Genomic DNA, 26,318 nt, shown 5'->3' on the forward strand with positions numbered 1-26,318 from the left:
ATTTGTATTTCGGAAGTTTAAAGACCTGGATGGTACATGTAGCCGAGAAACAGAGAAAACCACAGAAACCTATCATTGACTAGTGAACCACATTGACGAATAGGCCTAAATACTTCATACCTTGTATGAAGATACGTTTTATAACAAAGTTCCTGTCTGGCATGTGTCAATTGTCCTTCTCCCGATTTTCCTTGATCAGTGAGTAATCGAAAAAAAAAGCTTTTAACATTTGAAATGTTCGAAAGCCTATTCGGGTCACAGAAAAAAATATTTATCTCGTAATTACGAGAAAATTTATCGTAATTACGAGAAAACTATCCCGTAATTACGAGAAAACTATCGCGTAATTACGAGATAATTGTCACGTTTTTACAAGATAAGATTTTTATCTCGTTATTACGATTACATAAATTTACGAGATATAGAGAAAATTTACTTAATTGCAGATCTGAATTTTAAGGGATTAATTGACAATTTTGGTCATTGGACTTATTTGTAGATTTTACTCGGCTGAACATTTTTGCTGCTACAGTTTATATCTATCTATTATAATATCCAAGATAATAACCTCAAAACGAAAAATAATCATAAAAATTACCAATTCAGGGGTAGCATCCCAACAACTGGAAGTCTGATTCGTCTGAAAATTTTTACCCTGTCATATTTGCTCTAAATGCTTTAGTTTCAGAGATAGAAACCATAAACTACATTTTACCCATGTTCTATTTTTAGCCATGGTGGCTATCTTAGTTGGTGGGCGAGGTTTTTGGATACACATTTTAAACTAGAAACCCTAAGAATAATTAAGGTCAAGTTTGGTTCAATTTAGCCAAGTGGTTTCAAAGATAAAGATTTTTTTTTAATTTAACGGACGATGACGGACAACGGAAGCCAAGTGGTGGGAAAAGATCACATGACCATTTAGGTCAGGAGGGCTAGTTATAACGGGCATTTCATCAGGTGCCCCGGAAGGGTACATATGATCTGTATTTCTATAAATATATATATGTAATTTTATCTCGTAAGTACAAGATATTTTTCTCGTAATTACGCGATAGTTATCTCGTAGGTCGTAATTACGAGATAAAAATATCTTAACTCGTAATTTAAAAAAAAAATGTGATTCTAATAGGCTTTCGTAGAAATTCTCAAATATTATAAGGATAACTGTATAATCGGTAAATTGTTTTTTTGCAAGCTAGGTCTGTCAGACAGGGTTATCTTGATCTCATTTATCAGGGATCAAGGTTGAAGTTCCTGGTCAATTCTGTATTTTATATACATATGTAATATAAGCATTAGGGTCAATATATGTGGTGTGTAGAATGCATTTAAGGTGTGGATTTCTGGCTGAGGGGTTACATCTGACCTTGACCTCATATTCATTGTTAATTGGATAATAATTACTTTAAGTGGTTCTGGATTTATTTGAGATATTACAAGCAATAGGGCCAATATGAAATGAATAGGTGTCTTCCCGATTGTCCCACTTTTTACAATTACAGGTAAAAAAGAATTGAAATTTTGTGGGACAATTTGGAAGTTTAAATGTGGGACAATTGGGAGTTGTTATGTTAGTGATTAATTTGTTTTTATAGTGTGTAGCATTTAATCAAGGTTACTAATCAATGTAACTTATAATATATATATATATATATATATATAGAGTCTATACGAATCTACCAACCAGTAAACTTAATAGGTATTGGATCATCAAAATTGACAATACTACACAAACAGGAAAAATTATATGAGTCTGAAAGATTGTGTAACAATACCGATAAATAGATGGAAAACAAAACACTAAAAAGTGTTGAATATCATTGCACAAAGATGGAAAAACTGAACAGATGATATAAATTATACAATAATTGCAAATATTTCGGCTCAACAAATGGCCTTCTTCGGTGACAAAAGTTTTAACAATAATGAGATATAATGTATAAGGTGTAAACATAGATCACTAATAATACAGGTAAGTTTTGGTCGATTGATTTTAATCCAAAATCCTGAATATAATAATATAAACACTAGACTGTAAATTTAATTATTGCTTTCTATTGATTCCATCTGGATGGAGGACACCCAGTGTTTTTATCCAAAACCTCTCCCGATTTTCTCTTTGCCTATGTTGCCATGTACAATCCTGTTCGATCACAAGGATCTTCATGTGATCAAAATCTTTCAGATTGTGATCTGGTAACCTGAAATGTTGGCTGACAGGAATATACGGTTTTTTTGTGAGGTCACTCCTGTGGCCATTGAGGCGTTTGTGAAATGGTTGCATAGATTCACCAACATATTGGAGACCACATCTATGACACTCAAGAACGTAAATCACGTTTGAGCTTTTGCAGTTGACATTGCAGAAGATCTTGTATGTCTTTTCTGTGGTCTTACTGCGAAATGTTGATGAATGCTGCAATTGGTTGCAACATTTGCAGCGCTTATCCCCACAAGGCTGACACTTACCTACAGTATGGTTAGGTTTGGAAAGGTCAGCACGGACAAGTATATTTCTCAGGCTGTTAGGTTGTTTGAAGGCAATCATGGGAGGCTCAGGAAAGATTTTGGATAACTTCGAATGTTTCTCGATTGCTGTCCAATGATCACGAATGGTCTTGAAACTATTTCTCAGGCATGGATGGTAGGTGAGCACACATGGGATTCTTTTACTTTTCTGTTTATCTTTGTAAGTTAGCAGACTGCTTCTGGGGATGGATTCCGCTTTTCGAAAACTATTTTTGATGTTTTTGTGTTTATATCCCCTTCTTTTCAAATGTCCTTTAAGCTGCCCCAGACGTTGTTTTGCAGTGTCTTCAGAGGAGCAGATTCGCCTTATTCTTAGAGCTTGGCTGTATGGAATGCTCTTCGTGCAGTGTGGAGGATGGCAACTTTCAGGCGACAAGTATTGATGAGTATCTGTAGGTTTAGAGTATATATCTGTGTTTATTATACCTACAGAGAGGGTGCTAGATGTATCAAGGAAGTTTATGGTGGAATTAGATGTTTCATGGGTGAATTTGATGGTAGGGTGTTGATTGTTAGCATTTGTTATAAAAGTTTGTAATTTTTGGTCTCCCTTGTCCCATTTCATGTCAACGTCATCAATAAATCGATACCAGGAAAGCGGTTTTTCGATGGAGCACTCCAGCAGCTGCTTTTCAAATTTACCCATGAATATATTGGCATAAGATGGAGCCATTTTTGTACCCATAGCAGTGCCATTTGTCTGTAAATAGTGTTCTCCTTGGAATGTGAAGTTGTTCTTTTTCAAGACCATAGTAAGCATTTCAACTAAGCAATCAGTAGGTGGAATTTTAAGAGATCGAGAGTCCCAAACTTCTCTACATGCTTCAATACCATCCGCATGGGGAATATTCGTATAGAGAGAGGTGACATCCATAGTGACAAGAGTAGTATTGGCAGGTAGAGGGTTTAAATCCTGCATCTTTAGTAAGTAATCTGTAGAATCTTTAATAAAAGATGGCAAGTTTTCTACATGAGGTCGAAGATAGTAATCAACGAATTCGGATATTTTTTCTGTGGGATGACCATTAGCTGAGACGATTGGTCTACCTGGGTTACCAGGTTTATGAATTTTAGGGAGCAGGTAGAATCGCCCAGGTTTTGAATTAAAACCTGAAAATTCAAAACCTGGGCGATTCTACCTGCTCCCTAAAATTCATAAACCTGGTAACCCAGGTAGACCAATCGTCTCAGCTAATGGTCATCCCACAGAAAAAATATCCGAATTCGTTGATTACTATCTTCGACCTCATGTAGAAAACTTGCCATCTTTTATTAAAGATTCTACAGATTACTTACTAAAGATGCAGGATTTAAACCCTCTACCTGCCAATACTACTCTTGTCACTATGGATGTCACCTCTCTCTATACGAATATTCCCCATGCGGATGGTATTGAAGCATGTAGAGAAGTTTGGGACTCTCGATCTCTTAAAATTCCACCTACTGATTGCTTAGTTGAAATGCTTACTATGGTCTTGAAAAAGAACAACTTCACATTCCAAGGAGAACACTATTTACAGACAAATGGCACTGCTATGGGTACAAAAATGGCTCCATCTTATGCCAATATATTCATGGGTAAATTTGAAAAGCAGCTGCTGGAGTGCTCCATCGAAAAACCGCTTTCCTGGTATCGATTTATTGATGACGTTGACATGAAATGGGACAAGGGAGACCAAAAATTACAAACTTTTATAACAAATGCTAACAATCAACACCCTACCATCAAATTCACCCATGAAACATCTAATTCCACCATAAACTTCCTTGATACATCTAGCACCCTCTCTGTAGGTATAATAAACACAGATATATACTCTAAACCTACAGATACTCATCAATACTTGTCGCCTGAAAGTTGCCATCCTCCACACTGCACGAAGAGCATTCCATACAGCCAAGCTCTAAGAATAAGGCGAATCTGCTCCTCTGAAGACACTGCAAAACAACGTCTGGGGCAGCTTAAAGGACATTTGAAAAGAAGGGGATATAAACACAAAAACATCAAAAATAGTTTTCGAAAAGCGGAATCCATCCCCAGAAGCAGTCTGCTAACTTACAAAGATAAACAGAAAAGTAAAAGAATCCCATGTGTGCTCACCTACCATCCATGCCTGAGAAATAGTTTCAAGACCATTCGTGATCATTGGACAGCAATCGAGAAACATTCGAAGTTATCCAAAATCTTTCCTGAGCCTCCCATGATTGCCTTCAAACAACCTAACAGCCTGAGAAATATACTTGTCCGTGCTGACCTTTCCAAACCTAACCATACTGTAGGTAAGTGTCAGCCTTGTGGGGATAAGCGCTGCAAATGTTGCAACCAATTGCAGCATTCATCAACATTTCGCAGTAAGACCACAGAAAAGACATACAAGATCTTCTGCAATGTCAACTGCAAAAGCTCAAACGTGATTTACGTTCTTGAGTGTCATAGATGTGGTCTCCAATATGTTGGTGAATCTATTCAACCATTTCACAAACGCCTCAATGGCCACAGGAGTGACCTCACAAAAAAACCGTATATTCCTGTCAGCCAACATTTCAGGTTACCAGATCACAATCTGAAAGATTTTGATCACATGAAGATCCTTGTGATCGAACAGGATTGTACATGGCAACATAGGCAAAGAGAAAATCGGGAGAGGTTTTGGATAAAAACACTGGGTGTCCTCCATCCAGATGGAATCAATAGAAAGCAATAATTAAATTTACAGTCTAGTGTTTATATTATTATATTCAGGATTTTGGATTAAAATCAATCGACCAAAACTTACCTGTATTATTAGTGATCTATGTTTACACCTTATACATTATATCTCATTATTGTTAAAACTTTTGTCACCGAAGAAGGCCATTTGTTGAGCCGAAATATTTGCAATTATTGTATAATTTATATCATCTGTTCAGTTTTTCCATCTTTGTGCAATGATATTCAACACTTTTTAGTGTTTTGTTTTCCATCTATTTATCGGTATTGTTACACAATCTTTCAGACTCATATATATATATATAAATGATAACATTTACGTATTTAATTTTTCAAATAGTATTAAGCACAATTGAAGTATCATCAAACATGGAATATAATATGGAAATCATAAAATTTTAGTCTAAGATGCATTTTTTTTTATTTAGTTTTTATTGGATTTGAACTAGCTGTCAGTAACTGTGAATACTCTCAGATCTGTACTTAGTGTCTTTGTTGTGATGATGTATAAGTAGACGTCCACGTGCACTTTGTGTTTTTGTTAGATGTATTTCTGTTTGTACCCGACTGATGAGATAAACTGATTTAAATAGTTTATTCTTATGTTGGCTGTACTGTTTCAACACTGTCCAATTGGGAGGGTTGGCGCCTTCAAAACGTTTAACCCACCAGCCTGTAAATCATTGATTGTCGTTTTTTGCTGTGTTACATTTGTTTTTTAATTCATTATTTTGTACATAAATTATTCCATTAGTTTTATCGTTTGAAATGTTTTACATTTGTCATTTTGGGGGCTTTTATAGCTATGCGGTATTGCCTTTGCTCATTATTGAAGGCCGTATGGTGACCTATAATTGTTAGTTTCTGTGTCATGTTTGTCTCTTTGCTAGAGTTGTCTCATTGGTAATCATACCACATCTTCTTATTTTTTCATGGAGGTCTGTTTTTTCTTTATAAATGTAGTTGATGAAGAGTCCTATTGACTGCAAAAACAATGGGAACTTTGAAAAAACAACCTTAAATAGTGATTCTTGAAAAGACCGACTTGCCAAATTCTAGACAACAGATTTGTTATCAACAAAGAAGGTTGATAGGTTTGGGTGAATTTGACGATTGGTGTTAGCAGTCTTCGATAGTGCAGAGAATGTTGTATTAATGACCTCTGACTTCCCTTGCTAAGACTAGCGGAAACATCTCTCCATCAATAAGTTCGTGTAAAGTGTAGAATGTAAATGATTTTAAACATTCTGTTTTTTTTTTTAAATTGCATGCATTAATTTATTTCTATATTTATTTTAAAACTTTACAGAGAAAAAGAAATTAGAATTGAGATAATACCGTAACACATGTTTTATAAAAAAAAGTAACATTGAAGATAAATTATATATATTAGAACAAATTGTATTTTTTAATCAAAAAAGTGAATTAACATAGCGATTTAAAAAAACTTTTTTTTATATACTTTTATAAAATTTTATTATATCAAATGTACGATTATCATAATTAATTCTTGTTTATTTAGCAATAAAAACAACAGTTAACCTGTTTATCTAAGAACATTTTACTTTATAAAATGATGTGGGACAATCAGAGCTTTTCATGAGGGACAATCAGAACCCTAAAATTTGAAAAAAGTGGGACAATCGGGAACCAATTAATATATAGTGTACATGTCTGTCAGTGTTCATCAGACCTTGAACTCAATTTTATGGTTCATTAGTCAATTTTAAGTTTCTGTTGTTTAATCTGTTTCAAGAGATCATTTGAGTACTTCGCAAAATAAGAAAGAGGAGAAAGTTGTACTGAATCAATTAGAATAGCGATTGCATGATAAAATTTTAGCGTTATGAACAATAATTTTGAATAAGGTATGAATGTATACAGATTTTAGTCAGAAAGCGGGAAAACAGACCGAATATCGACTATAACATGTAACTCATTACCATTGTTTTTAAGGATAGAATATCTAGTACCAATATTATATACAAAAATCTAATTTCTGTTCTAAAACAATTAGTATGATTTAAGATATTATCCTGATTTAGAGTAATTTCTCGCAATTTAATTGGCTGATATTGTCCTAATAAATTTCAGTACAATTTTTTATTACGTAATTTATAGGAATTATCTTCCTTATTTATTACGTCAATTGGGATTATCTCCCTTATACCATTGACCTAATAAAAAAAAATAAAAAAATGAGTTGCTTCATAGTCCTAATTTTTTTTTAATTTTTCACAGTTTTAGATTAACATGACTAAATATCTTAAAAATATTTGGTTGATATTGTCTTTATACTGAATTTAAATATAATAATATGTAATATCACAAAATCAGGATAAATTCGTTACACAGTGTTCAATTGTCCTAATACGGAATTTATCGGGTCAATAAAATTCATATCGGGTTTGGCTTCGCCTCACCCGATATGAATTTTATTGACCCGATAAATTCTCGTATTAGGACAATTACAAACTGTGTAACTAATAGAATCGAGTTGTAGAGTTTGTTGTATTAATCTATCATTTTGCAACTGAAAATCAACTTATCATACAGCTTTAGTGGATACAACAGACCATATTATCTATATGTTGCATCCTTAGTCGTACATGATCATGTTCCACCATTAGATGTCAAAACTTAGACAAAGTTAAACTCTAAGGATGTTTGCTTTATTCAATTTAATATTATGTTTATGTACATATATTACAGAATGATACGGAGCTGGTTCATTGAGTGTAGAATCAAATTGGAAAATACAATTAATGCCGGATTTCACAACGATAAAAGAATGGAGTTAGAAAGCATTGCAGTTCGTGTATTAATTCTATTAAATACTCAAATAGATTATACATACAGTTCAGGTATATATTGATGAATGAAAAACTAATACAATTTCAATTGAACAGCATTTATTATATATGCTCATTTAATTTATTTATTCCGTATATTTTCTTGTAAATAAAATAATTGATAACGGGGACATATTGGTCAAACGGAAATTCCAATTCCAAATAAGACAAGCAATTCGATTTTGGGTAACATAAACCTTACTAAACAGCGATGCCGGGTACTCCTCAATTGTAAACCGGTTCTGATAAAAATCAAAGGGAAACGAATATACTATTAGTTTTATTCTTTTGGCCTTTACGGTCCTAATTGATAAGTCTACAGTTCAGGTTGGAACACTTTACACCATAACAGTAAGCGTTAATATAATGAAAACTAGTGAGTATAGATACATGTTGCTATTTGCATTTCAGTTTCTTGGAATATGTCTACATACCCTGCTGTATTTGGACGGGATGTTATGCTAACATGTTATACCTTTTATCCGTTGAACAATTCAAAAGATTGTCCTGTCCGACAATGGTCAGGAGGAACTGATGGCAGAGGACTAATGTATAATGGGTTTTCTGCGAAAGAGGGAAAATACGAAGAAAAAGTTAACCTGTTGTCAAGTCAGTTTTCACTGATTATTAAAAACTTTTCCATCACAGACATAAATGTTAACTATACTTGCTCGTGTGGATTTTTCGCCAGCACACACAAATTACAACTTAACGAAGGGCATTTTCAATGTAAGTAATATAATTTCAAATTTTGCATTTAAAGAAATATTTTTAACTGCAAAGTTGGATTTAAATTTGTTGCATGTTTCTACAGATTGGATTGCTTAATTCATCTAGCCTTAATGTACAATGCGTAATACTTTGCAGTTTAATAGGCAAGACAAAAACTGCTTTAAGGTGCATTTGTCCTCGTTTAATGTGTTATCAAATTCAAGGAGAACCAAAATATGTGATATTAACAAATGTTGAAGAAAAACCAACAACACCATTGAAAAAAAAAAAAAACAGAAAAAGAATAGTAAACCAAACACTGATTTAGAAATAAAAAAACAGATCCACTAAAAACCGGGATTGATCAGGTTTTTGGAAATAGTAAGCTGATCCTACTACACATGTGGCATTCGTTGTGCTGCTTACGTTATTTTTACACATTCATAGATTTAAATATTATTATGTTTTAATTATTCCTTGGACGTGTTTCAATCTCTTTGAAACATACCAAATTTCTATTCTCTCTTCTATTTATAATCATCAAACATTTTCTTAAATTGTGGGGATAACTAAAGTCGAATATAAAAAAAAAAATCTTATGAAATATATCCATTTGAAACATATTTTATTTCAGACTCACCAGATGCAGCTAAAGCTTTAATAACATCATACAACCATACAATGAACATCAAAATGCAAATGAAAAAAGTGTATCCATTGCCAAATTGTTCAATCTACATTGGGGTAAATATTATGTAGTTCACAAAAAAATGAGAGCTCATTTGTATTGCTGATAGAAATAGTATGGAATTGTCGGTAACAATTTGATAAACTTTTATTTCCGTTTTTTAAACAGTCATATTGCATTTTTGGATGATTGTTTCAACATGATTTATTGTCTTACAACAATATTGAATTCTCTGAAGCTGACTGTCAACAACCCTTATTGTGACTGGAGAATTGAAACATGATTTAATCCTGGTGTCTATGATGAGTTCATTTACATTCAATTTGGTCTTTATTCTGACCGACAGTAAATTATTGTCAAAGTAGGACGTTCGGTTGGCTGTGCGGGATATATAAGTACGCAACCACGTTTGGTCACAATGCGGAAGTAAAAACTGATGTCCCGTGATGAGAGTGTGCCATGCTCTATGCATGTTTAAAACCCTTCTCTGACTTAATAAGGGTCCCAAGTACCTCTTGCGTATGTCAAATTCTGTCTCTATTCAATATACCGCAAATTCGGACGAACAATGAGAATACTCATAGTTCTTTAGATTCTGAAACGGCGAATTGATTGACAACATATTTGTAACGTTTGGCGTTTTTTCAATACAATTCAAATCAATACACCACTTTTTATTATTTTTTCGTGTGTATAAAATGTAAAGCAGTTGCTGTCCCCCTCAAATTGCATCAATTCTGTCGCTAAATTCTACTTCCTTTGCTCGACCTTACTTGACCAAATACCAGAGATCCTACCATAGAGTAGATAACCTGTTGAAAATTATAGACGACTGAGTCAAATTCGGTAATACAAAAATAGCTTAATGTGAACTTTTCATTTCTTTGTAGTAGTCTGCCAGTATAAAAGAGGGGCGAAAGATAGCAGAGGGACAGTCAAACTCATAAATCGAATATAAACTGACAACGACATGGCTTAGAATAAAAAAAAAAGACAAACAGACAAACAATAGTACACATGAAACAACATAGAAAACTAAAGAATAAACAACACGAACCCCACCAAAAGCTAGGGTGATCTCATGTGCTCCGGAAGGGTAAGCAGATCCTGCTCCACATGTGGCACCTGTCGTGTTGCTTATTGCATAACAAATCCGGTAAATAGTCTAATTTAGTAGGTCACATTCATGAAAGGGAAGGGGGTTGTAGTTACGACGTAAGGAACATATGCGATATCATTTGTGAAACGGTTATTCTATAACGGTGAACCAACTCGTAAAGGCGTCCGTAAAATTTACGAAGGGAGGATTTCGACTTCACCATTTGGAACTCTTGGTTTAATAGCTTCCTTATAACTTGCATATGCAGTATATATATCATAGCTGATTCTATATCCTGTCATGATTCCTTGATATAGGGTTGCATCTTATAAAGAAGATTTCAAAGTAAGGTTTCCAAGTTGTGAAGTTAAAGTTATTGACGTGCTTAATTTTTTTTGTAAATCACTTTTCTATTTCTATTTTTTATTCTATAATTTAGCCTTTTTTTGCTTATTCGTAATAACTTGATTGTTATTGATCTTAGAATCGTGTGGTGGAAAATGAAATTCAGTTAAAGTACAGAAAAAGTCGACTTTTCTACAGTGTGAGCTTTTTGGCAGAATATAAGATGCGGAATGAAGATTGCAAGAAGCAACCAAGAGTACAATGTGACCTTTTAATAGAACAGATAGCATTCGAAGGAAACATTACACATAGCTGTACAGGTTTGTCTCCATTACAATAGTTGTCTATATAGCTAGTAATTTTGTTTCTACAGTTTCAGTTATAAACAAGAATTTGGTTGTTTACGTCGTTAAATTTTTATAAAAAAAATATTACTGTGCAGATGTTTTTGGCAACCCGTGTAAAATCTTTATCTTTGTGTTTGGACTTTCCAAAAATCCAATGCAATTGGCTTTCTTTGATTTGTCGGACCTTATCGTGTTATAACAACGTAAAGTTTCTCCCTGATGCAGCAATTTTTTTCCTTTTGTCAGATAATCTTCACTTCAGTTAACCAATTTTATTTTCAACAAACAAACATAGCCCATTTTCAAATATGTTGCTTTTTGTGAACTCGTTCTGAACATGCAAGAAATGTTTACCCCTTGACCTAAAGCAAGCAGCAATCAATTGACTGACAACATTTTTATAAAGTTTGGATTTTTTTTCATATTAATTAAACAATCAGGTATTCCCATATCAATTGATAATCTGCTACTAAACCTTAAGGAAACAAATAAAGTCATTTTTCCAAAGTTTAAGCAACAAAAGGTGGTTGAAAGCCAAGCCAAACTAATGAATTATTTTCAATTCGATTAATAATTATGATGGGATATCCCGTTTGTTTACACAGCGATAATACCAACCTACATATCTTTACCCATATAAGAATTTTCTCCAGGTAAAATTAATTTGAGGTAACGAAATCCTCGACTAAATCATTTACTCCTCATACAAAGAATACGTATATCAAAATCTTAACTGTCACTACAGACACATAAAATTGAAAATGGAAATGGGGAATGTGTCAAAGAGACAACAACCCGACCAGAGAACAGACAACAGCAGCTGAAGATCACCTATCGGTCTTCAATGCAGCGAGAAATTCCCGTACCCGGAGGTGTCCTTCAGCTGGCCCCCTTAACAAATATATATATACTAGTTCAGTGATAATGTACGCCATACTAAACTCCAAATTATACACAAGAAACTAAAATTAAAAATAATACAAGACTAACAAAGGCCGGAGGCTCCTGACTTAGGACAGGTGCAAAAATGTGGCGGGGTTAAACATGTTTATGAGATCTTAACCAACCCCCTATGCCTCTAATCAATGTAGAAAAATAAACGTATACCAATACGCACATTAAAATTCAGTTCAAGAGAAGTCCGAGTCTGATGTCAGAAGAAGTAGCCAAAGGAAATAAACAAAATGACAATAATACATAAATAACATCAGACTACTAGCAGTTAACTGACATGCCAGCATCAGACTTCAATTAAATTGATTGAATATCAGACACAATCCCTCCCGTTAGGGGTTTAGTATCATACCATCATAACATATATGAAATATATTACCCGTGTCATGCCAACAACTGGTTTTTTAATATATGTGTTTAGTTCCGATGCAAAGACCCTATAATTGAATCAATATTAAGAATAACATGCATAGTTAACGAGAACATATACACTATAAGATGGACAAAGGAACAATAACCGTCAAATTAAAACAAAATAACCATTAGGATAAAAAATCTCTTCGTGTTGGAAATATTTGTAAAGACCACGCGTTGTCATTTTTACGCATATTCAACTCTTAATTCAAAGTACCGGAAAACGAAAAGAGATGCTTGACGAATCAGAATAGTGCATTCACGTAACAGTCTATCGCAATTGATCAGCTGACCAAAAATGAAGTTACTCTATTTAGTAGTAATAGAAAAATATGTGTCCAAAGTGGGTTTGAATATGTAAACAATTCGATTTCTATATTTTCATAGTTTTATTTTAGATCACACAACTGAAACGAGTGCCAATGAGAATACTACGCCGACAGAAGAAAATGATAACAAAAACAAAATGTCCTCTTCACAACACAAAATTGGTGTAGTAGTAGGTTCATGTGTACTGCTGGTTACTTTTGCGGTTTTAAGTTTTCGTAAGTAAATTGTTATCTTTCGTGAATCGTTTTCTGATGATTAAAATTTTAGCCTCGTGTTATTAAATAATTTCACAAACTTTACTACAGAAATAAATAAAACTGACATGATTGTTCTTATGCCCCCGCCGTAGTGGAGGTTGTATAATGTTTTACCCTTGTCTGTCTGTACGTACGTACGTCCCAAAATTGGTTTCCGTTCTCCAACTTGAGTTTGCCTCAACCAAATGTTATGTAACCTACCCGCAATGCGTATTACCACAACACACACATCAATTTTGAACTTCGGTAGCATTACTCAAATCATTCAAGAGTTATGCCCCTTTATGAATGAAAAAAAATGCTAAATTGTTAGTTACCATTCTATAACTTGAGTTTTTCCTTTCCAAATGTTATGAAACTTATACACAATGCTTATTTCCACAAAAAAACAGATCAAGTTTTACTTTTTGTGGCGTCACTTTAACTGTACTAGAGTTATGCCCCTTTATAAATGGAAAAATTGCTACTGTTTTAGTGTCCGTTCTGTAACTTAATTTTGTCTAAACCAAATTTTATGAAACTTATACACAATGCTTATTACCACAAAATACAAATCAAGTTTGAATATTGGTGGGGTCACTTTAACCATTCACGAATTATGCCCTTTTATAAATGGACAACAATGCACAAATTTTAGTTTCCATTCTCTAACTTAAGTTGCCTCAACCAAATGTTATAAAACTTATACCATTGCTTTTTACCACAAAATACAGATCAAGTTTAATTTGTGTGGCTTCACTCTAATCAATATCGAGTAATGCCCCTTTATAAATTGAAAAAAAATACCAAAATTTTAGTTTCCGTTCTGTAACTTCAGTTTGTCCAAACCAAACATTATTAAACACCTACACAATTACCACAAAACAAGTATTTGGCGAGCGTCACTTGAGCTCCATTTATAATGGTGTATGCAAGCGGGGGCATCATGTCTGTATACGTGGAGACATACTTCATTTATTTTCAATTGAAGTACATTAATTTATTCAAATTAAAAAAAATATATCTTAATCAATATGACCATTTCTGATTTGTTGTTTGATCATTATTTGGTATGCTTCACCTACGATAGTAAAGAGGCAATATGCTTTCTGGTGTGTGCGTCCGTTCGTTCGTCAGTTCGTCTGTCCGTCCGTCCGTCCGTTCATCCGTTTGTCTATCTGTCCTGCTTCAAGGTTAATGTTTATTGTCAAGGTAGTTGTTGATGATGTTGAAGTCTAATCATCTTGAAACTTAGTACACATGTCCCCTATGATATCATCTTACTACTTTGAATGCCAAATTAGATGTTAGACCCTAATTTCACGACTCATTTGACATAAAAAATGACTGTGCGAGTTTCAGGTTAAAGTTTTTCGTTAAATTTTTTGGTCAAGGTAGTTTTGGATGAAATTGAAGTCCAATCCATTTGTAACTAAGTACACATGTTTCATATGATATGATCTTCCTAATTTGAATACCAAATTAGATTTTGGATCCCAATTTCACGACTTACTGATCATACAAAATGATTGTGCGAGTTTCAGGTTAAAGTTTTTGGTTAAAGTTTTGGTCAAGGTAGTTTTGGATGAAATTGAAGTTTAATCCATTTGTAACTTAGTACACATGTTCCATATGATATAATCTTTATAATTTAATTGCCAAATAAGATTTATGACCCCAATTTCACGGTCCACTGAACATAGAAAATGATATTGTGAGTATGGCATCCATGTACTTTTGACTCATTCTTGTTCATACTAAACTAAATCGAAGTATATAGATATATAATTTTATTTCGGCTTTTTCATTACTCTCGCATCAACCGGCGACAACAATATACCTCCAGAGGTCTCGATGACCTATTGAAAAAACATACCATGTTCATTATTACATACTAAGAACATATATATGCAGTTAAAGCCTAGAGGTTTGATAAAGCCTTATTGCTTAAATAGAACAACAATCGATTTTGATTGTATTACACGTATAGTTTACATGTCTATATTTCTTAGTACATAGTTGAAATAAAGTCACTCACTTATTATATTTTTCTCTTTACTAGTCGTATGGAAGAACAAGCAAATATTCATAACAAAAGTATGCAAAGGGTTAGTAGAAATTGAAAATCCTGAAACAACTTTTGAACCGATTCCAAGTAGCTGTACTGAAGATGCACATGACAAGAAACATTCAGCACTTATTTAACAAAACATAAGTAGTATATTTTTTTCATACTTATCAAATTTTTGTATACTTAATACTAGTTTATAGCTTATATTGCCAATATTTACTGATAGCAGTAAGGCAAATAAACTTTTTCATCATTTATAAAGTAAAGGAAGTAAATACCTCTTACTTATGACATTTTATTTCTTGCACTTGATTTTATGCATTTATTATCATGTATGTTATATTGTACAAATACAGTGATTTTTAGTAATATGCTATTTTGTAAAATTAACCCTCATATTTTGATAATTGTGTATAATTGTTTATCATCTTAAGTACGTGTTAAATTGTTCCTTTTTTTGTCTTTGTATATTTTAAAAATTACTTTTTGTTACATTTTTGGGAATATACTTTTGGCAATGGTTGCTATTCATACAGCCCGCTAATGTGTTGTTGTGCTATGCACTTTTTTGTATTCTTTGTATTTTTGCTATAATATTTATTTTGTCTATAGAGTGTTTATATACCATTTTGGTTTTTCTTTTTAAAAAATGTTTTTAGTGGTTTTAACTCAATATTGACTGCTATATCAAGTCCGGAATATGACAGTCGTTTTTCATTCGTTTGATGTGTTTGAGACCCTTAAGAGTCTAGTTGTGCCATTTGATGAGGGACATTTTGTTTTAAATTTCCTCTTAACTCAGTATTTTTGTTATTTTACATTTTTTTAACAATCCGTTTTCTAATTGTAATACAAATGGCAAAATCTTCATTCTGGGGAACTAATTTATAATATTGTTTAATGTGTGCTTTTACTGAATTTATTACACAAATTTTTTATCTTTTTGAAAAATAAGGCTGAATTGATACATCTTGCAAATGTTACATAATGCCAGATAATGTTAAAAATGGTTTAATGATTTGTAAATCTATCATATTTGAGAACTCCGCCAATGGCCGGTCCCAAGCCCGGATGAGAAAGGAGGAGGGTTGTGCAAGGGATGACACCTTTGAATTATTTTGGCACGTAAAACACATGATACAGAAAGCAAAAATCCAAATCAATAAGTTGGCATCATGTGCATCATAGCATTAACCAGATTAAGAGAAAAACTGTCGTTCAAATTATAAGCTATCAGAGAAAAACTATCGTGCAAATCCTGGATTCTTGCATTATATACTTACTGACAAAGGCTATAACTATAATGTTCTTAAATGTATGAAGTCATTTCATTTATCTTCTCCTTTATTTTTTTTTTTAGTTTCTATTTAAAAATTTGTATACAATGTACATAATTTTATCTTTACTTGCATCTAGAAATTGACAGTAAGGGTCGGTTGAAGTCAAAACTTTATGACAAAAGAGATGAGATCAGCTTCTTAATTGTAAATTTTTCATTTCTATGTTGCAACACTTCAGCAGCGCCTGCATACGGAGATGCTTTCACAGATGATATCGGATACGTTCCTTATGTCTTAACTACAATCACGTTATCTTTCACGAATATGACCTACCGAATTTGACTATTTAAGCCCCGGTCACAACAGATCGTACGATTTTCTGACTTGGAAAATCTGTAAAATAGTTGTTGTATCACTGTCGTGCAAAATGTAAAAAAAATCAGCTACAACATTTCCACGATGGTTCAACGATAGGTACACGACAGAAAAAATATGATTGTACTGTCGTGGATTTGTCGCAACAGTACAGTCGTACAACAATCATGAGTTGCTTGGAGCTATTTTTATTAAGGTTTTCATGTCATGAGATGTGCGTGTTACTGTCGTGTCATTCTCGTGCAACTGTCGTACGACTGTCACACAACAGTCGTTGGTTTCTCACTCGTTTAACTCCGAACTACTAGTATATATAAAGAAGGCCCGACTTATTGCGTGTCATTTGCCATTTACTTTCCATTTTGTTCTGGTCATTATATATTAAGTTCGGTCCAAGTAAACGACAGTTTTCGTATTAGTTTACAATATATCATAAATGTTTAGCGAATTAAAACCAGAATGCCCCCGAAAATAAAAATTAACGTGCGTTTCGCTGGTCCATGTACTGGTTACAAGCTCGAACCAACGCTAACAGGATCATAGTTTGCTCTTGTTGGAGTCTGAAAATGCGCCTTTCCAGCAGGCCCAAGCGAAATCGCTCTGGTGGAATAACCATCCTCTCAGTTTAATTAAACTGCAGACTGTATGTTTTTCCAAACATTCATTCCCGCCGTGTTGTATTCTTCAAAATAAAACAAAAACCTGTTGCACGACGAACGTACCGCTGTCGTAGGACAGACAATCAATGTTGTGCGAGCATCGTGCGAAATTTGGTATTCGTGAGACAATCGTGTGACTATAACACGAGTGTTTTGCGACAGTCTTGAGATTGTCGTATGATAGTCTTACGATTTTTTTTTATTAAAATGGTTATCGTTGGTACCCACGACACTGCGTTTATTGCACGACAGTCGCAAGACAGTGACACGACAAAAGAATCGTAGAGCAAAAAGGGTGCATGTCTAATTTTCGTCCACGACACACGACAGCGACACGATGCTGAAAATTTCGTGCGCCTGTCATACGAGGATCATAGATGACCTGCAATTTGACAAATTTTATGTCGTGGCGCTGCAAAGATGTGACGTGGGTTCGTTGTGAACAGGGCTACAGTGTTCTTAAGATCGTGAGCAACACGACTGGTGCCACACGTTGAGCAGGATCTGCTTACCCGACTGGAACACCTGAGATTACCCCAAATTTTGGTGGGGTTCGTAGACCGTGTATATTTACGCCAAACATTTTTCATTTTAAGCTGAACAAATAGATTTTGAAAATACCCTACAAATTTTAAAATTAATTGGTTTGATAAATGTAACAAACATCTGTTGAAGTCACTTCTGAAAAATCATTTTCGTTATGAGAATTGAAATTTGTAATTTTCATGACATTACATTATTTGATTTCACGAGGATAATATTAAAAGTAATGATAAGTTTGTCTTAAAAAGATTTCATCTTATCAACAGTTTGAATAAATTAAAACATTTGAATTTGATTGTTTTAGAAAAGAAACAAATTTCAATCTCCTTCTTAAGGACAAAATATTGAAATTGCTAACCTTAAGCATTTTTCAATTTGCCATGAAATATTGAAAAATGAACAATGCTAAAACGTGGAGCATTTTTCAATTTGCCTTTAAAAATTGAAAAATGAAAAATGCTCCAACGTAGAGCTTTTTTCAATTTGCCTTCAAAAATAAAAAAAATGAAAAATGCTCCACCGTGGATCATTTTTCAATTTGCCTTTAAAAAATGAAAAATGAAAAATGCTCCAATGTGGACCATTTTTCAATTTGCTTTGAAATATTGAAAAATGAAAAATGTTGAATTTTCATCTTTAATTTTATTTTCTCAAAAATGAAAATGTTTTTTTTTTTTGTGTTGAGGATTTTTCAATTTGTTTAATCAAAGTTTTGTATTTATGCTTTAAATATAATACACATATGTATATGTGTGAACCCGTGTATACACATTTATTACCTTACCCCGAAAAGATAGGAGAACAACAACGCACCAGCAAAATTTTGTGATGTGGCGCAGGATTATTATGCAAAAAATTATTGTTATTTCCCTTGCTTAAAACCCTTAACTTTATATTTCCCTATTTTGTTATTCACATTCAGGTTAACTACATATTCTCCTTATATCTGTTAAATCAAATTGATATTGGTTTGTTTAATTCATTGATAGTTTAGTATTTGCACCGTTGCAAAACATTTGTAAACTTCTTTAAAAAGTTAATATACATTTAAGATAACATCTGAGCAATACGGACACGCATAGATCAAGGCATATATAACCCTGCTCGTAACAACACGGTTCGGTTATTGCCATTAAAGGATTTAGCATAGCGGAAAGCAATTGCAATATGCCCTATAACACCCTCAACGACAGAATAGCTTCACCAAAGCTACGAGCTATTCATCAATAAATAGTAAATGAAAAATATTGTAACATTAGATTTCGTACTTTCATGCAATGGCTATGGATTTGGTGATACCCTCGTTGACAACCTAGAAAATATGTAAAGATAAAAACAACACCTAGGAAAGCTGTTCTGTTCCCAGTCTCTCTGTATAAGGTTGATTAATATGCCATTTTCCTTCTAAATACAGCTCATTTTGGAAGTCATTGAATGCTCCCTTTCTTAACTAGATAAAATGAATGAAATAATTTGTTCACTGGTTTTTTTTTTTTTTTTTTTTTTTTTGGGGGGGGGGGGGGGTAGCGGGGGGCGGGTAGCATTACTTAGCTATTTTAATACCAATAGTGTTTTAACATTTGGCATCCATCGTCTCTGTTTACAACTAGAACAAGCTGTGGTTTACATCTCCGAATCTCAATCAGAATTACTAATGCTAAATGTTGGTCCCGCGAGGTTGATGTTGACTTTTACAGCGATTTTTCTGTTTTTAACTGAAATACATTATTTTGGGAAAACTAATCAGAAATGAAGCAGACATTTGAGTCAGTGCTCGGTGGAATTAGATACGACTGTCTTTAGGAGACAAGTTTTGAAAATGTAGGTGTATAATTGTTCCTGTGGTCTTTTATTTTTATAGTATGGTTTATTTGGTACATTTTGTGTCAACGTATAGTCAAAATATGTTTAATGTTGTCAAGACTGATATTGCTGATTACTTAAAGTTTGTTCATTTTGAGACAGATTTTCTTTTATTTGGAATGAATGTGCGGTGGCATTTTAGCTAAAAATTAATTTCAAATGTGAAGCTAGTTTACATTTCTCTAGATATAAGAAGATGTGGTATGAGTGCCAATGAGACAGTTTGCCTTCTAAGTCACAATTTTTAAAATAAAAACCATTATAGGTCAAAGTACGGTCTTCAACACAGAGTCATGGTTCACATAAAACAATAAGCTATAAATTGTTCCCAAAATGACTAGTGTAAAACGATTCAAGCGGGAAACACAACGGTATAATCTATATACAGAACGAGAAACACTTATGCATCACATCAACTAACGACAACAAGGAACATTATAGAAGATAAAAAAAAAACTGTTAAACAGACTTAGGAAGAAGGGATATAGTACGATTCTGTTGTGGTTGTCAGGTTATTAAAGTTTGCATATTTTGGTTTTAATATTGTTTCACTTATAGGGTCTTTACATCGGGATTAAACATATTGTTTAAAAACCAGTTGTTGGCATGACACGGGTTATGTTCTTCTCTTAAATATTTTATAATTTGTATAATACTGAACCCCTAACGGGAGTTGCCTGATATTCCTATGTTGAAGAGACGTAATCTTAAAATCAGTTTAATTAAGGTCTGGAGCTGACATGTCAGTAACTTCTAGTAGTCTGTTGTTATTTATGTGTTATTATCATTTTGTTTATTTTCTTTTGTTACCTCTTCTGCATCGGACTCGGACTTCTTTTGAACAGAATTTTACTGGGTGTATGGTTATGCATTTACTTTTCTACATTGGTCAGAGGTATCAGGGGAGGATTGAAATCTCATAAACATGTTTAACCCCACTTATTTTGCGCCTGTTCCAAGTCAGGAGCCTCTGGCCTCTGTTAGTCTTGTATTATTTTAAAATTAGGTTTTTAGTTTTTAATTTGTTTAGTACGGCGTCCATTATCACTGAACTAGTACATGTATATATATATATTGTTGCAAGCTGAAGGACGCCTCTGGGTGCGGCAGTTTCTCGCTGCATTAAAGACCTATTGGTGACCTTCTGCTGTTGTCTGTTCTATATATATGGTCGGGTTATTTTCTCTTTGACACATTCCCCATTTCCATTCTCAATTGGATTGTCTATTTAAAAAAATAGAAGATACAAAATTATTATGTCTGAAGATGTCAGGGAGAATCATAAAACCCTTGACAAAAAATTATCCATATTTTGAGTCAGAGATGGCAGATCTTCCTATGATAACCGCCCGTCCTCCCCCTAAAAAAAAGTAAACAACACTAAAATCTTATTCCGACATTACAGATGGGATTTCATTTCATTCACGTGAATGAGGTTTGAGTGACTCGGTGTGCGCCTTTTCCTAAATTCATCTTTTTTGTTTGTTCTCCAGATCCCACCTTTGGTGTCCCCTTGATTTCATTACCCACATTTTAATAATCCTATATCCGACCATTCCTTTTTGTAACCTCAATAGCATCCCCTCTCTATATCCCACTTCTAGGGCTACTTGCAAAATTCGTTTTGATCAAGATGGATTGTATGCTCAGAATTATCAGCCTGATATGGATCAGGATAAAAGTTTCGTGATCCCTGTAAAAAAACAAAACAGTTGTGACTTTCTGTTTACATAACGAATATAAAAGGGGAGCGGACAAGCTACAAAAAATATAATAGTATCAACAAAGAGGCAATTTCGGTAAATGTTCAAATTATTTAAAATTTCTCAAACTACGAAAAGAGTGCACACGCTGAAATGTCTCGCCTTCTTTACTAATCATTGATATTATGTTGATCCAAAATCCTGGACTTAAAAACATGAAATCCCGAGGTCCTGAATGAAAAAAAAAAATCCCGAAATCACAAGCTTAAAAACACCCGATCCTGACGTCCTGAATAAGGTCCTGCCCACCCTCTATGTTGATAGTCCTAAATATAAAGCTTTACTACAACTATCACATAAACTTAACATGGTCAAAGAAAATTAGGACAAGGTCATATAAACAAAACAAGAAATACATGTACACCTTACAATAAATCACTAAGTATAAATGACCCATGCTAATAGTTTCTAAGAAACAGACTTAACCGAGAAAACTAAACACATGAACCACGAAACTAAGGTCAAGGATCTGAACCATGGCAGGCAGAAGTGTACAACTTACAATTCCATACAGCAAGTAAAGTTAACCTATTTCTTATAGTTTAAGAAAATCAGAACAAAACTAAAAAACTGAATACTGTGCAATGAACAGTGAAAATGAGGTCAAGGCCAAATAACACCTGCCAGACTGACATGCACATCATTAAATATTTCCATACACCAAACAAAGATTACATATTGCATATAGTGTTAGAAAAAAAGACCAAATATCAAAAACTTAACGTTGGTCAAGGTTTGATAAGCACAACCATGCTTGACACATCTATATCATTTCCTCTATTGTTCAATAAAATATCGTCATTTGATCTCGATGGATCAGCATCGCGTTGTGACTCAGGTTGGATTGGTTGATCTGACATGCATATATGTCTACTGGATCAGAATTCGTATCAGAGGCTCCTCTGATTCTACTTCTATCTCTACCATCACGCCCACTAGTTCTGGTATATTTTGGTGGTATGCCTGTCTTGTTTGCGAGAATTCTACGTATTTTAAATGACAATTAGAAGAATTAAAGGGAACAGTATTTATAAACAGTATGTATATGCAATATGATGTTGATGATAATGACGAGAGCGTAGTCAGATTACGTTTTGAAAGTGGAAAGGACTTAGACTGGTCGATGTAAGAGCGGTCTATAATTGCAGAAAAAGTGTGTTAAGATCGTGTTGCAATCGAATAAATCGTGCATGTATTGTCGTTATGAAAACGTGATTAGCGTAATAAATCGTGATTATCGTATTGAAGACTCAGAATAGGCGTGATGAGAACGTGACCCGTAGCGGGATCGTAGTAGCATCGTGAAAACAATAAAAATCCAAACTTTCATCCTGCTCGTACCGGGACCTCACCTTTTAGATCGCGGTGAGCGTGGTGTAATAGTGGTCTACTGTGACTTGGGCATAAAACATGCTCCTTGTTACTCTACCTTTCCTACTGATCAAAATGAGCAACTGGTTCTTGTCTTGAATTGTTGATACCGTACGTTTCCTGCTTTCATCGTGTCAGAATACATTTTTTAATAATCGTGAAATATATATCACTTATTGTTCAGTAATTTCAACTGTTGTTATTATTGTTATTGGTCGTAACGTAATCAATAAACATAATCAATCCCGAAGAAACTGTGCTATCTTATTTTTTCTTAGTTTCCCAGGTAGCAAGTACAAAAAACATCACCAATTGATACATGTACATTTATAAAAAATTCATATATGTATAGCATGTATGGCACATGAAAATAAATAACGCTGCGCTCTCCATGTATTCATTTACTCAATTCGTAAATGGAATGCTATGTAACTAAACTGACGAATACTAGTGATAAACTTTGTTTTATTCATAATTTCACAAAAAAAAGATGTTGTATGATTGCGAGAGAAACAATTTTTTCCACCAGACATTAAATGATGATGAAGTGAACAAGTATAATTCATAGTACAGTCTTCAACATTGACGAAAACCATTACCGCACAACAAGCTATAAGAGAATCCAAAAAGAAAAATTTAAAAACAATTCAATTCATTCGAGAAAAATTAGTTTTACGGCGCATATATAGGACTCTTAGGGATTAAACTCGTTTTATGTGCACAACCATCCCCTTAACATTGAACAGTGATAAAAAGCATATTATAAAAACAGTTGAATCGTTTCACAAATGATATCGGATATGTTCCTTACGTCGTAACTACAATCCCCTTCCCTTTCATGAATGTGACCTACCGAATTAGACTATTTACCGGATTTGTTATCACATTGGCAACACGACGGTAGCCACATGTGAAGTAGGATCTGCTTACCCTTTCGAAGCACCTGAGATCAACCTTAGTTTTTGGTGGGGTTCGTGTTGTTTATTCTTTATTTTTCTATGTTGTGCCATGTGTACTATTGTTTGTTTGTTTGTTTTCTTCATTTTTAGCCATGGCGTTGTCAGTTTATTTTAGATTTATGAGTTTTACTGTCACTTTGGAATCTTTCGTCCCTCTTTTGAAAAGACTTTTCAAATAAATAAATAAAGAGCTCCGCTGTAAGCGCACGGTACTCCTCTTGTCTTTATGCTTTAAGGGCATACGATACAATAGAGATCCCTCGTTGATTTTTCCTTAAAATTTTGATAGAAGGTCAATTTCAATGTGTACTTTTTAAATATGCAAAGAAAAAAGTACCTTCATGACTTACTTTTAGATAATTTGGTTCGAAATTTGCATATTTGGAAGAAAATCCCTGAAATTTAATAAATTATGACTTTTAAAGAAAGTAACAATACTTTTGAACGAAAAGTCATAACTTAACCGGGTTTTTGTAAAATATTCCCTTGATCCATGACATCAACATGCTGAAACAAGTTTAAGGTTAAACCAAATCATCATGTTCCGGATTTAGATTGCTATATCCGAAATAAAAAATTGACCATACTTTTGCGTCTTTTCGGAAGTGCAGAAAAAATTTGATCGTTGTTTTTTTCCTGAAATTTTGGCGGAGTGTTCTTGAAACAGTACTTGATTGATTGCAAAAGAAAACAATTGGGGTCCATGTGCTTGTTTTTTTTCAATAAAAGCCGTACATCTTTATTTTTTACGACGTCTGTCAGTATGGCGCTAAATTACGTTAAATTAAGTTTTAATCGCAACAACGTCGTGTAATCATTCCCGCCGTACACGAGTTCACTGTCAAGTTTATGCAGGTGTTTTTCAAAGCGTTGATACTTAATATAAATGAAGGATTCTAGCAGATTGCTTTTTCAGAATGTAGATCTGCTAGAAGTATAAAGGTGCATCTCCGTCCGACATTAGTTCTAAATTGCTTGATGTACTGTAGGATGATAGACAACATTATTGACATGACAAAATGTGAACCAACTATAAATTAAGTGAGGCGATCATACCATATAACCGTCAACAATGACAAAACCGATACCGTATCGTCAACTTTAAAAGGTCCCGACGTACTTTGATTTTATTTTTTTTTACACTCAAAAGATAATTTCAAATTTAAATTATGAGCAGTACTTCTTGTTTTATAATAAGAGCTGTTTTGTGCAATTTAACTCATGCCATTATTGCATCAATCGACCAAAAATGAAGTTGTAATATAATATTTCATAGGAAGTACTGCAGCCGGTATAAGAGAATGATATTGAACGATGTCATTATCAATAGATAGGTTACATAACATTTTTTTACGGCGTATACGTATGAATATTTGCATACTTGTTTGTCTAGAAGAAGAGCTATATTGAAAACACTTTGTTCGTCTGTCTGATCGTCTAACTATACGACGAGTTTTAACGTGTGTACACTTTCTGACCTGTCTGTCTGCAGTTAGTGTACATTTGCCGATACTTCAATTTTTATCTCTCAATACATTGAAGTAAAAAATGTACAATAGGGACATGCTTATACAAATAAGAAGACAAATGACTAAACGACTATAGGACATCGGACGGCCTTCAACAAAGAGTAAAACCCATACCGCATAGTAAGCTATGAAAGGCACCTATATGACAAATGCAAAAAAACTCAAACTTACGGCCTGATTTAAGTACAAAACAATGAACAAAATACAAATATGATGAACAATAGCAAAAGACACCGTTAATTACAAGCCCTTTTAACAGCATGTGAACGGGCGTTTTCTTGTTTTGGTCGATTACATCCAGTTTCATATACAAAAAGAATACATGTACAACCAATTAAACAAACTAACGTGTGACAATGCTGCATCTATCGGTAATATTTTGCTTAAATTCAAACCAAAAACGACACCAATATATTTTTTGAAATCTTTTTAACGGATTTTTATTGACAGTTTTTCTTCATACACATACAATATTATATGTTTTTAAAATATCAATTAAAATCGGTTTTTTTATGTACCAATTTCAAGTCCAGAATAGGATGAGACACTCTCTTTACTTATTATTCTATTTACGAATAGAGGTGTTATACGACCTTGTCCACCAATGAAAGTCTCGCACATGCAGTCGGTTTTGTTATTTCATTGATAGTCTGTTAAATTTGGCCTTACAATGACAATTCTCCGTAA

The sequence above is a fragment of the Mytilus edulis genome, chromosome 6 (assembly GCF_963676685.1).
Source record: "Mytilus edulis chromosome 6, xbMytEdul2.2, whole genome shotgun sequence".
Classification (NCBI taxonomy): Eukaryota; Metazoa; Mollusca; class Bivalvia; order Mytilida; family Mytilidae; genus Mytilus; species Mytilus edulis.